The following is a 14,483-nucleotide window of genomic DNA, read 5'->3' as shown; positions in this document are numbered from 1 at the left end:
AGTATATGGGATGCTGCACCTTGAGGGTGTGTCCCTCTTCTTCCTGTTCTACCACCAGGGCAGCGCTGACCACTTGCGTGGTGCCCGTAATGTAAAGCAGGAGTGGTTCTCCATCGGTCGGTGGGACCAGAATCGGGGCTCTCATTAGGATTTCCTTGACCTTGTCAAGCGCCTCCTGAGCCTCAGCATCGATGCAAATCGGTCAGTTTTCTTCAGAAGCCGGTACAGGGGTTGGTGAAATGAGGGGTGGGGTGAGCGCCACAATTACTCATTTTACTCCCTTTAGTTTTTGAATCGGACCCATCCTCGTGATGGCTGAGATCTTCTCTGGGTTGGCTTCGATGCTACGCTCGGATGTAACACCTTGGTGTTACGAGCTTGCTTAGCACCTAGGTTAAGGCCTTTGAGAAATTAGCAAAACAAGTTCTCGAGTTTTAAAATTTTAAAACACACTTGAAATGATAAACAAACCCTGTGCGACTCTCTTTTATGGTTGAGAGAAATCAAAAAAATATCTAAGTTAATTTACTAATGAAAATCCTAACAAGAAGAACAAAATAAGTAGTTTTAATTGTTTGGTACGAAAAACAATTTCTATAAACAAAAATAAAATATAATTTGTGTATAGTGATTATGTAAAGATGATGAGCAAGTGGTGTAGATGAAAATGCAAAATTAATTTTTGGAAAATAAACGTGTTACCTAATGTTCTTGGGAGCTCAAAAATCAAATTGGAAATTAAAATCAACCTTTTTGTTAAGTCGACAAAGATCTGAACTTATGTTAAAGTACTATTTTTGGCAAGTTATGTTAAGCAAAATAATTAAATGGTGCTTAAATGTTTTGTTCCTATGGTTTAGAATAAAGTACGAACTATTGCATGAAGTATTTGTTGGTTGAAGTTAACAAGGTTTAGACCTTTTAAAAATTGTGAGAAAAGAGTTAATGGCTACTTAGTCCCAACTAAAAACCCTTAACTTTTCTAAGTATGGAAGGGTGGTAGACAATGTTATTGTGGCGTTTAAGTTCTAACTAAAATACTTAAACACTAGCTTCGTGTTTTGTATTATTGGTTGCCCCTAAGTGAGCACTTGGGCACGGTGTAGGTCGTAGGTGTGTCGGATGCCACGTTGCCCTCTTTAAAAATTGCTCAACTTCGTTGGGATGTGTTGTAACCTAGTTGTTGGTGCTCTGTTCATGCACTGGCTTTTAGCACGACGATCTTATCTTGGTGTCTCTCCATCTTTCTCTTCGGTCATCCTCTGGTCGTAAGCATTGCTTCGCTAGTTAACTGTTGGCACTAGCTATAGGATAGTGGAATTGGTTGAGTCTTAATCGAGACGCTAAGTAGTTTTGGGCTTGCTTTAAAAACCGTGCTTGACACTGTTTTGTCCACTAGCCCCGTGGGCACGGTCACCACGCGTGCGTGCGCTATTGGCGCCGAACTTAGGCCATGGCTGGGCTATTGCCACTAGCTAGCTCGTGTGCCCAGTCGATGCCACACAGCGCCCTTGGCCTCACGTTGGCTGTCCTAGCTGGCTGTGGCCTAGCCCTGCTATCACTGTGTGCGTGCACCACCCTCTAGCCATCGAGCCATGCATGGGGTCAAGACAAGGCTGCGGCTATCATCGCCTTGCCATTGTGGTGCTCACCCCACCCCTCATTTCACCTATCGCGTCGAGCCTCTAGGAAGGTGCCAATGTCGCCGTGTCTGGGCCAATGACCTCGGTCGTAGGGGTGATGGTGATGTCTCTCTATTGTGCTTGCCCCCGCTAACCGACGCCGGTGTTTCCCCTTAGGTCTGTCCATGCCATTCAAAGTGCTTCACGCCAAGCCTCTAGGTCTCATCGTCCATGCGCACGTGCTCATACTGCTGCCATCGATTAGGGTCACCTCATCTTAATCCGCTCGGGTTCACTCGTGTGACCTCCCCATAGTCGCACCGTGCGTAGAGCCACCATTCCTTCCTCATCCTAATTACCAGCTCTGGCTCCATAGCACAATTCCCTACATTAGTGGGTGGTATAGGTAGTCAGCTAGGCGCCCTATTCTCCTCAAGCCCGGTCGATCACTACCAACCGACAATTTGGTGTTTTCCTCACCGCCGGTTAGGTGCACCGTTGAGCTGGTAGGTTGGGAGGTAAGGCCTATAGGATGGGTAGTAGTTCAATAGCTCATACCCTTGAACTCATCTTGACTTCCTCTATCCGGTGCTCACGCTATTTTACCTAGGGAACTCATCGACAATGGGGTGACGCATTGGTGTCTGGCTCGGGGCGTCGCTGCTATGTCCGGGCGCACATGGCCAGACCCCCTCGGCTCTCCCTTGCTTCAATTGTCACTATAGCATGCACCACGATGAGCTACTGATGCTTCCCCGCCATCTCTACCTTTCCGTGAGGACGTAGGCTCACTAGAATGCCCACGCCACCATACAGATCCACCTTCTTTGAGGCTAAGGTTGGGTAGTACACCGTTGGACCTTCCGCTGGCTCCCACCATTGCACGTTGGTCCGTGGGTCGATGTCGGCCTGATGGACGCGTATTTTTGGCCCTCAGTAGGCTGTCATGGCCGTGCTGTGCCGGCCAGAGCCACGCCGTCATGCACAGGGCATCGGGGACCGACTCAGTGAGAAGGTAGGGTTTTTGGGGTGCTTGATGTAAAACATATCTCTAGTGCAATAGTGGTCGAAATCACCGCGTAGTAATCTAATAAGCTGAGGACTCTTTTGCAAAATGTGCAAACACGCTCATGTAGCAGGCCAGTTGTGCCGGTGTGCTGACGTGCTATCACGCCCCCGTAGGGGCAGCAGTGGGCTGCTAGGCCGAATTGTGACCATTGGTTCTCCCTTTTTCTAAAACATTTTTTAATTTAGTTTCTAAGGCAAACTCATAAATTCCATATAAATTTGTGTAGTTGTCCAAAAATTATGAAACTAATTTTGTTGGGTTCCTAAAATCGTGATCTATCTGCTAGTATATTTTGTTCACCTAGTTCATAGTATTTTTACAAATTAATTTGAGATGCTTAATATTGTTAAGATATGAACTTGTAGGAATTTTTGTGATAAATTGGTGATAGTGTTGGCTCTAAAAAATTTCATAGTAAATCCCTAACATTTTTAGGTGCTCACTGTAATTTTTGTAGTTCCATAATAATTAGTTTGTTAAGATAGCTAACGAGCCCTTGTTCGAATATAGATATTAAATCAATGAAATAAAGGAACACCTTGGGATTGTAGAACTAAAACATTTGTTGGGGAATAACGCTTTATTTGGCAATGTGGATACATAGCCTAGTATGTTAGTCATTAGAGTTAGCTCATTATCTTGAGGCGTAATCGCATTTTAAGAGTTGTGATTGTCGTTGATTAATTACATCTCTGCGTTGCATCCACGTATATTATAATAGGAATAACGATGGATCGTGGAGTCATCTGGAGTAGCAGAAAAGATAGTGCCTTGATGATCGTGTCACTATGATGGAATGCTTACTTTTGTTACCCAGGCAAACCCCGGTGGATAACTCCTATTATTCTACACTTTATTTTATAATTGTGCTTTATGTTTCAAGGAGTTGAATGAAAACCACTTGCATATATATATCCTTATCCTATGAGTCTTACTAGTATGGAAGGATCATGTAGCTGCTATGCTATAGGACCCTGGTAGAAGTCGAGTGATTACCAGTCACTCGTGAGAGATAGGAAAGAGATTATTATTGTTATTATCATATTACTATCACATGGAATATATATGGATGATAATTGGAGACCGGGCGAGATTGTACATTGGATTTGAACTTGGTTAGCCAACGAGCGAGGTTTCAGTTGCATTTGTCCTGCTTGAGTTGATTGAGGACCGTCCGTTGCTGTGGACGGTAGTTAGGTCACAGACTTATTATCCTGAGCACATACTTGCTTATGAGAGCGGGAAGACTTATTACTCTCTTGTCATAGGTTTTGGCTCTTTCTGGACTGGCTTTTAGGGGTGGGTACTAGGTGGAGGTCTAAGCACCATACTAAGACCGGCTCTCGGGTGTTGGGGGCTTGGAGTCCAAGTTTGGACGGGGACCTGGACCCTATGATTAGAGTGAAATGGGTTGCTCTTGTCTATGCCCGGGGTATAGATGAGGCGTGTGTTTCGGGATACCCAGCTGGGATATATTGATTCACAAATCGCTGTTTCTTTTGAGACGGTACTGACTTGGTTATGGTCTAGCACTGTAGTAAGAACTAGAACATGGAAGGTAAAAAATTCTGATTGCTACCATATGCTTGAAAGTAGCATAGGTGCTTACATAGAATAGTTAGTGAATGAACTAATAATGACTGCTAATAAAAGTTTGAATATAAGGATGCACGTTTAGTAATGCTTCCGCAGGTGCAATAACGCATGAGCCAGACAGCCTTGCATATCCTTGGAGTCTTTCACTTCCTCCTATCAGGTAAGTCTTGCGAAGTACAATTGAGTACTCAGGGTTTGTTCTACCCTGTTGCAGGTGATAGGAACGGTTGAGCTAACACTTGTGTGTGGAACCCTCCTGGTGGGCTCAGTGAGGATTTCCTTTACATTGTGGACCTAGAATTTTTTTGTAGCTTTCACAAAAATGTTTTACAATGAAAAGACCTACAATTTGTCATTACCTCATGTACATAAGTGCTCACCGTGATGAGATTTAAACTTGTCATTAAATAACTTTTGTTTTCGTTGAAACTCTGATCACATGTTTAATTCCGCTGATGCAATTATCTTGTGTATAATTCCTCTATTGTATTAAGTGATGTAAGAAATGACTAAAAATGTTATAAGCTTTATCCTCTCATTTATGATCCTCTCAATTATGGAGGACAAGTACTCTTGGGAGGGCATTAGATTAGGCGGTTCTACCACATCGGAGATGATGAACCCAAGCAGCATACCTCTCGGGACCCAAAAATGCATTTCTCAGGGTTGAGTTTGATGCTGTTTGCCTGGAGTTTCGTGAAGGTTTGCTCCAGGTCTGCTATGAGCTAGTCAACCTATTTAGACTTGACCACGATGTCATCTACGTAAGCCTCAACGGTTCGCCCGATGAGGTCCCCGAAACACTTGAGCACACAACGCTTGTATATAGCCCCTGCATTTTTTAGACCAAACGACATTATGACATAGCAGAACGATCCAAATGGGGTGATGAAAGAAGTTGTGAGCTGGTTGGATTCTTTTATCGCGATCTAATGGTACCCGGAGTACGCATCAAGGAAGCATAGGGTTTCGCACCCTGAGGTCGAGTCGACTACTTGATCTATACGTAGCAAAGGAAATGGATCCTTTGGGCATGCCTTGTTGAGACTCATGTAGTCACCACACATTCTCCATTTCCCATTCTTTTTTCATACGAGGACAGGATTGGCTAACCACTCAGGATGATACCCTTCCTTGATGAATTCGGTCGCCAAAAGCTTCGTGATCTCCTCACCAATGGCCTTGCGCTTCTCCTCATCGAAGCGACGCAGGCGCTGCTTTACCAGCTTGGTGCCCGGCCTGATCTTCAAGGTGTGCTCGACGACTTCTCTCGGGATGCCTTGCATGTCCAAGGGTTTCCACGCAAAGATATCTTTGTTGGTGTGGAGGAAGTCGATGAGCGCGCTTTCCTATTTGGCGGAAAGTGTGGTGCCAATGCGCACCACTTTGTCCTCGGAGCTGCTAGGGTGTATGAAGACCTCCTTGATGCCCTTCATGGGCTCAAGAGATCCAGTCAGTCGCTTGGAGTCAGGTGCTTCCTCGGTGGTCCCCTCCTTGATGACCGTGAACTCCTCGGAGGCGATAATCGCTGAGGCATGCTCACAACACTCAACTTCGCACTTGTAAGCATGTTCAAAGGTGCCGACGGAGATGACCCCACACGGTCCTGACATCTTGAGCTTCAGGTAAGTGTAGTTGGGGATGGCCATGAACTTCACGTAGCACGATCGTCTTAGGATGGCGTGGTAGGTTCCATGGAACCTGACCACCTCGAAGGTGAGGGTCTCCATCCTATAGTTGGTCGGATCGCCGAAGGTGATGAGTAGGTCAATTTGCCCGAGCAGTACGGCTTGTTTCCCTGGCATGATGCCATGGAAAGGCGCCTCGGTCGGTCGGACGCGCGACTGGTTGATGCCCATGGCTTCAAGCGTCTCGGCGTACATGATGTTGAGGCTGCTGCCTCCATCCATCAGCACCTTGGTGAGCCACTTTGTGCCGACGATCAGGTCGACCATGAGCGAGTACCTTCCTGGCTATGGGACACTCTCTGGGTGATCAAATCGGTCAAAGGTGATGGCGGACTCTGACCATCGTAGGAAAGACGGCGTGGCTAGCTCGGCCGCATAGACCTCACGGCGCACGAGCTTTTAGTGGTGCTTGGAGTCATAAGCCACCATCCCACTGTAGATCATGAGGCAGCCATCTAGCGTTGGGAAGCCACCATTCTTCCCCTCGGCATTGTCCACCGCTGGCTCGGGTTTCTTCCCCTGGTCCCCTTTTTTGGAGCCGCCGGACAGGAAACGCTTCATGAATGCATAGTCCTTATATAGGTGCTTGACGGGGAAGGCGTGGTTCAGGCACGGCCCCTCGAGCAGCTTCTTGAAGTGGTCGAGAACGCCCTTAGCGGGCACTCGGCTGCCTTTCTGCTCGGTAGCGGCCACGAGCGAGCCCCCGTGTTGCTGCTTGTTCTTCTTGTTTGGGCAGTTGGAGGTGCCCTCGTTAGCGTCCTCGTCCCGCTTCGCTTTTGACTTAGGGCGATTGAAAATTGCTGTGACCACCTCCTCGCTTGAGGCATGGCTGGTCATGCTGTCGAGGAGCTCCTTGGTAGTCTGAGGGCCCTTGCATCCTAGCTTGTGGACTAGGTACTCGCAGGTGGTCCTAGACAAGAATGCTTTGATGACATCATCATCGGTGACGTCAGGCAACTCGTTGCATTGCCTGGAGAAGCGTTGAATGTACTCGCGGAGAGTTTCCCTAGACTTTTATTGGCAATTCTTTAGATCCCAGGGGTTCCTAGGGCACGTGTAGGTGCCCTAGAGATTTCCCACAAAGATCTCCTTCAGGTCCGCCCAGCTTTGAATCTAGATGGGCGGAAGGTGCTCTAGCCATGTTCGTGCCGAATCGGCCAGGAATAAGGGGAGGTTGTGGATAATGAAGTAATCACTATCGTCACTGCCGGCTTGACAAGCAAGCCGATAATCCTCGAGTCATAGGCCGGGGTTTGTTTCCCTAGAGTATTTTGGGATTTTGGTTGGTGGTCGATACTGCGGCGGGAAAGCCACGTTGAGGATGTGCCGGCAGAAAGCCTAGGGCCTCGATAGTCAGGGCTTGGGCTCTGGTCCTCGCCTCTGTCGTAGGGTCTGCTGTGATGAGGGTGGTAGCTATGGCCGGCCTCTTCTCTCTTGTCCCCCCATCGGTGCCTATGGGCGTCCAAGGTGTTACGTGCGTCACAGTTGGGGCTGAGACGCTCTTATACCGGGACCATGGCAAGCCCCCGCCATCGCCTAGCGCCTGGTGGACGGACACATCCTGGCCATGTCGTCCCGAAGACACGCGCTGACTGGCATCGAGCTCGTGTCATCGAGACAGCAAGCTTTCCGCCTGCTGCACCGCGATGGGCCCGATGGTCTTCGGGTGTTGCGGGCTCCAGGAGCCCTCGAAGCAAGGCCGTCGTGGTGGCTATGTTCTGGCTTGCCCAGACGAAGTGGTGGAGGCCTCCGTCGTCCTCAATGATCCTCCAATTTATGTCGCGGGCGATTGCGCGTGCACGGCCACTGTCTCCACGGCGTTCGATCTCGCGCTCGAGCTCCACTCGCTTCTGCTCCAGCTAGAGTCACACATCCTCAATCTCCTTTGTGTCGTGCCCTCAGCTGCTCTACCTGCATCTCCCTCGACATCATTATCGGGGGCATTCGTAGGAGTAGCCCCTCCCTCATGGACACTTTCGATGCGCCCCTTGGGGGTGCCTGCCATGAAGCATTCTCGCGAGGGGTGATGGCTTCCCTTACTGGAGTTAGAGTCGGAGATCATCTCTGAATCTTCCATGACATAGTCCATCATACCCATGAATTCGTCGTCCGTGGGGGACAGGTGCATGCGATGCGCCGTGAGGTGACCAATGGCCCTTGTGGCGTTGCGCAGACCAAATAGAAACGCTGTCGAGGCGCTTCGGGTGAGGTATTCCGGGGAGAGCGATTCTTCCTTTGGCAAGCTACGTCATGACGTTGGCAAACGAGAAGGTGAGGCAGCGTAGGTCCTCCCGGGACAGTCGGGGTTCTAGGAAGGCGCCAAGTTGGCGCTCTAGCCTCCCGCAATCGAAGTCGAGGAGCTGACTGCTCCCGGGGGCACTGGACTCCAGGGCGTGCAGCTGCAGCTCCCCGAGGGCCTTGACGGTTGCGTCGAGGCCGGTGGAGTGAAGAAGTTGGACGGGGGCGGGAGCCCACGCTAGCTCTTCCTCCACAGTGAAGAAGAAATCCAGGCTCCCAAAGCGCACGTATGTGCCCAGGACCCAGCTGATGCCATGGCTAGCCATCCGTGGCCTATTGTGTACGACGAGACGCGCAAAAGACCCCTACCTGGCGCGCCAACTGTCGGTGTTTCGAACCGTCAACTAGTAAATTTCTGTTTGCGCGTCAGGCCCAGATCGTGTGCTCAGAGGACACAAGGGTTTATACTGGTTTGGGCGGAATGTCTCTACGTCCAGTTTGAGGCTGCTCATGTTACTAGCACTTGTTTACAGTAGGGGTTACAAACGGGCGAGAGAGGGAGATAGTCCCAATTCTCTGATGGAAGGATTGAATGGAGTTGAGTCTAGTTGAACTCAATTCCTTTCAGCGTTGAGCCGTGCCCTTCGTGGGCGTCCTGCTTTCCTTTTTATAGTTGAAGGGGAAGGCGCAGGTTACACGAGAGAGAGAGAGAGAAGCGAAGAGGAAAAAGGCCTCCGGGGTCACGGCACCCTTCATCTCCTTTACGCGGGTCCCACCGGTCCTGTAGAGGGTGATGGGAATGGCTCCACGTCGTGACCCTGTTCATCACTGGTGCTATACGTGGGCGTCGTCAGCCGGTCGTGGCGCTCCATTCCGTCCCGACGGGCGGCATGGTTAGCAGATACCCCGTCGAAAGTCGTACGGGGATTAGGTAGCATAGCGCTGGCATGCCCGACACTATTGGTGACGTAAGTCCTCAGGTATGGCCAGTCGTGGCCGCGGGTCATTCAAGACGCGCCTACTCACCTTCTGGTGTCAGAAGTTTGACCCTGAGTTCGTACTCTTAGACCCGCAGTAGTTGGAGACGGTACGGACCCCGTCGGGCGAGGCGGAATCCCCCTTCGAGGAGTCTGGTGAGGCGAAGTCCGCGCCCGAGGAGTCGGGCGAGACGGAGCCCGCACCCTCGGGGTCAGATGTGACGGAGCCCGCGCCCTCGGGGTCGGGTGACACGAAGCCCGCACCCTCGGGGTCGGGTGTGACGGAGCCCGCGCCCTCGGGGTTGGGCGACACGGAGCCCGCACCCTCTGGGTCGGGCGGGGCGGAGCCCGTACCTTCGGGGTCTGGCGAGGCCAAAATACACTCTTGACCATCTGGACAAGTTAGCGTTCGCGGTTATCAGCTTACTTCTTCTAGGTATCCCTAATACTGATACCGTACCCGACACTTAGTACTCCTCCCAGGTGATATCAGAGAGTCTGGATCCACCCTTCTTTCCACGATTTTTTCATGCTCCTGAAAACATCCCACATCAAATACAATAATCAAGGTACAGCTTTGACCTACACAAAAGAGTTAAGTGGCGACAAAGCGTTTACTTACGGTCAATTCTTGCAATGCCTTTGGATTGTCCGTCAGAAACTTGAGTATCGCTGTCAGTGCCATCGACGTCGTTTCGTGGCTTGCAAAGAGGAGCAAGAACAATAAGTTCAACGCGATGTTCTTTGCCGTGACGCCAAATATCATCTGCACGCACAGATCGTGAGATCGATCGATGCAAAGGCATAAACGACACACGCAGTCGCAATCGACTAGTAAATAGCATGCAGCTTAGAGCTTACCCTGCAGGTGGCCGTCCTGACCTCGACGTCCGGCCGGTCGAGCCATGAGCTGAGCTCGTCGCGCGCGCTCCGCTGCACGTCATGGAGCAGCACCAGGCGGAGGGCCTCGGGCAAAAGAGGCGGAGCACGAGGTTCCTAATGTGGCGGTGGAGCGGGCCGAGCATGGAGACCATGTTGTTAGCGCCCAAGATGCGCATGAAAGAGGAGGGGTACCAGATCTGGAAACCGCGCTCCTCCAGCTGCAGCACGCGCGCGTTCAGCTTCGGGTCCAGCGACACGATCATGTCCTCGCCAACTATGTTCGTCCTGAAGATGGGCCCGAACCTGCATACAACGAGCCGACGACGTCGGTGGCGGCCGGCACTCGTTAGATGCTGGTGGCTCACTTCTATAAAATCATCGAAGGGCCTATGGCACCTGTGTTGTAAAAATGGTAGTATATGCACATATACCTCTCCAGTCTCCAAGCGTCGCTTGAAGAAGGGCACTAGCTCAAGGGTCGGGGACGCTGCGAAGAACTCGAGAGTCTCGCCAAGGAGCGGCAGGCCCCTCGAACCCGGCGGCAGCATCCCTTCTTCACCCGTCCGGCCGTTCATCCATTTGAAGGCCAAACGGAGAAGCAAGATAGCTCCCAGCAGAGTCACCGACAGAGCAGCTAAGGCCCTGTTTGGTTGAGCTGTGGCTGTGGAAAAAAGCTGCTGTGGACTGTGAGCTGTGGAAAAGCTGCTGTGGGCTGTGAGCTGTAGAAAAGTTGAAAGCTGTTTGGTTAAACAAGTATAAAATATACCTTTTATCTTTATCTCTCTTAAAATAACTATGGAAGAGCTTTTTATTCCACCAATTTCAAAAAGCAGAAAGCCAAAAGCCAAAAGCAGGGTCAACTCAGCTTTCAAAAATGAACTACGGAAAAACAGCTGCTTCTGAAAAAAACACCCTCCAAAAGCACCCCCTTTGGTTAGGCTTTTGGCTTTTGAGGCCAAAAGGCAAAGCCAAAAGCCCAACCAAACAGGGCCTAAGTAGTGCATCGACATTATTGCTAACAATGTACTTGCTCTGCAACTCGGTTATGTAACCGTGCCTTTGCTGTTCACGGATGCAGCTCGCTAATCATATATATTAGCAGCAAGCAGAGCAGCAGTAGCTTTCAGTACGTAGTATAGAGTACGTAGAGTAGCAGGAATTTTGTACGTACGTTACGGTACTCCCATAGTCGAGGACTGTTAATTGTTATTAGTTGTAGGATTATTGCACTTGTCTGGTGTACGCTAGCGGAACAATTGTATCACTAGGTATATAACGTAGTAACTAGATAAATGCCCGTGCGGTGCACCGGGTTCATAATTTTCGAATTGAAACTAAGTAATCGGACGTGGACGCGTGAGCTCTGAGGACTTCGGATCGGACACGGACACGTGAATCCGGTCTTTGTATTAGAACCGGGTAGGATGTGATCGTGTGAGCTCTGAGCGGAGTATGATTCATATCGAACGCATACTATAGTAACATGCATGCATCAAATCTGCATTATGTTGGCACACAAACACGTCACCGTGTGCCTCCGGCATCGAGCACAATACGTATGACATGTCACCAGAGGGCCTCACCAAGAGCGTGATACGTAAGACACACCGATAAGATTTATTGAGACCTGAAACCTCGTACGCCCAAGAGGGACCGCATCAAGACGTGCGATGTCTATTTGGGCTGCCCTAGCTAGCCTGAACACACTCTCTAGGGCTTCACCATCATTGAAGCAATGAGCATTGTCAACAACAAAGAACACGGGAATAATATATAGATTAGAAGATATGATAAGAGATAGTAGTAGATGTGTTTAATAGATCTTACTTTGTCTTATCAATCGGCTGTCAGCTTTTTTATATTTTCTAGCAAACATGTCCGCGCGTGGCAATGGGAGAAAAAAAACTATCAAACACTTATTGAAAACAAAGACGGAACGATACATATCTATTTATGCTCTTACCCTTTCTATAAATTTTAAAACTATATCTTATTTTGCAATGACTATAGCATCTACAACATAAGCTAAAAATAATATGACAACGTCATATTAATCCCATACGGCCGTACCAAATTTAAAATAGAGGTTGCAAAACACAAAAAACATTACTTGATAACCTTAATTGTATACTATCCTTGTGTTTGTATGGCTAAATATCAAGTTATATGACCTCCTTTGTACACCCACAAAAAATTGTAATTCTAAACTCTGATTAAAGTTTAGGAGTTGGTTGCGACATATCAAAGACTGGGTTTTCCGCTTGATTATGATAGAGGATACCCCTCTTAATTTTTTTACGGTACTACTGATACATGTATACAATTTGGAGACACATTTCTGTCCGCTGATGATCATGACAGGAGTCCTCTTTTGATTTTTTTTCATGGCACTACTGGTACACGCATTGGTCGTGGAAATCACTATTTCTTAAGGAAATATTATATTTATTATTAGTTATTCATATTTATGAGGTAAGATAAGATATATAATATTTGTTGGATTATTTTAATGTATGTCATACCACTTTTTCATGTTTTTTTGGTCGTGCAGACCATAAAGTATTAGCTGTAAATCACGGATGTTATGGATATTAACGTAAATTTAAGATCATGCAGCGTCCTGGCATGCAATTAGTATTCAGTTAATGAGTTAATGATTAACTAGGTAGCGTGCCCATGCGTTGCTATGGGATAGCTAACATTTTGTACTAAAAATACATGGATCGCACGATAAGATAATAATACTGTAAAAATTAAATACCAACGTTAAAGTGACATTTAATTCAAAAAGCAAAGTTTATGAATTTAACACAGTCACGGAGTACGCGGCGTCGCAGGCTCATAAACTCTACTTTATATACATTTCCGTGATGCGGCTAAGATAATGTTTTATATTGGCAGGAAGAAATCTTCGATATCCATTTCTTTCGTGCTCATAAACTAATGACCCTGGTGAAACAAAGGAAGTACAAAGGAGCTATCCTCCTGAATGCGCGGAACCAATGCCACTACGATCGTGCCATCCCACGACCACTGGTATGGTGTTGTTTAGCACTATTGTTCATTATTATCGCTAACTTGCTTCGTTGATTTTATTCAAGTAATTTATGTTTGTAATTATGCAGGTGCTAATTAGGTTGATCCCACATTGGCACATGAGAAAGTGGGGAAAGTCGACAAAACTCATGGTTTTGAGAACATACACGTGTAATACTTATGAATGGTTACAGAACAAGATATTATGAACAAAACACTCAAAGTGTCATTTTTATAACAATAATATAACACGTTCAATTTTCATTATGCCATCACACAAGTGTATATACAACATCTCCGTGTAGAGTCTGATAAACCATTTAAAAATACCTAGGAACAGCAACAAATATGGCATTAGTGAGATATTATTTGTATAATATAAATTGAATGGAAAAAATGCATTGTATGCGTTAGTAATGTTCTGTTACCTCGCCTATGGTGTTAGAACCTCCTTAAATACAATATTCTTTGTGAAAGTTCCATCCGCTATAGGGGTCTTCTTATCCTTATCTTTTGTATTTGACGCGTTCTTATTTTTTCCTCTCGGCATTCTTTTTAGCATTTTTCTTCTCTATATTTTTGGCCTCCTCCTCTTGTGCCTCTACATCAGGCGGGAGGGCAAGGATCTTAATATTGGTTCTTGACGTGGCTCTAGACATCGCAACGTATAACTGATCGTGAGAGAACATAGGTGCGGGTATGTACACACCCACGTTCGGGATAGTTTGGCCCTATGACTTGTTGACCATCATGGCAAAGCTCAGCCTGATAGGAAACTGCTTCCTCTTAAACTGGAACGGGAACATCTCGTCATCAGACGGGCATAGCGGTATTCGAGGAAGGAATACCTGCTTCCTAGCATGCTGCCCCACCACGATTTCTGCGTCGATTGTATTTCTTCAGAACCCCCGCACCACTAGCCTTGTACCGTTGCATAGAACATTGGCAGGGTCAATAATCCTAAGCAATATAACATGACACCCGAGCTTGAGCTTCAAGACGTGTGGAGGTAGCCCATTGGGGGTCAAACTGTTAAGGAACTCTGATGGATAGTAGTTATGTGCATCATCTACCGCGGAGTCAAAACTGTGATACACCATCTCACTGCCCTAGAACATATCAATCATTTTCATATTGATCATGTCCACCCAATCATTACGTGTAGATAAAATCGCTCTAGTGGTGATATAGTCTTTGTTCGCCATGTTTGAATTTAGATCTAGAAAGATTATGTCGATCAATGTATGAAGATCTTTCTTGGCATCGCCAGAGTATATGACACATATCTCATCTGGAATACATACATTGTCATCTCCGTTAACCTCTTCTGTTCCACCACCAATGCGCAACAGATAATCTGCAAACCATGGGTCAC

General features: G+C 47.6%; 1 pseudogene; it reads right to left on the bottom strand.

Annotated features, from left to right (window-relative positions):
• The window catches only part of LOC136538524 (cytochrome P450 87A3-like), a 50,132-nt pseudogene extending 39,050 nt beyond the window's left edge, over nucleotides 1-11,082 (bottom strand).
• Between the last annotated feature and the right edge of the window lie 3,401 nt (nucleotides 11,083-14,483).

This window comes from Miscanthus floridulus, chromosome 2 (genome assembly GCF_019320115.1).
Source record: "Miscanthus floridulus cultivar M001 chromosome 2, ASM1932011v1, whole genome shotgun sequence".
Lineage (NCBI taxonomy): Eukaryota > Viridiplantae > Streptophyta > Magnoliopsida > Poales > Poaceae > Miscanthus > Miscanthus floridulus.
The sequence above is the reverse complement of the archived record's forward strand: the minus strand, read 5'-3'. Positions and strand labels throughout refer to the sequence as shown.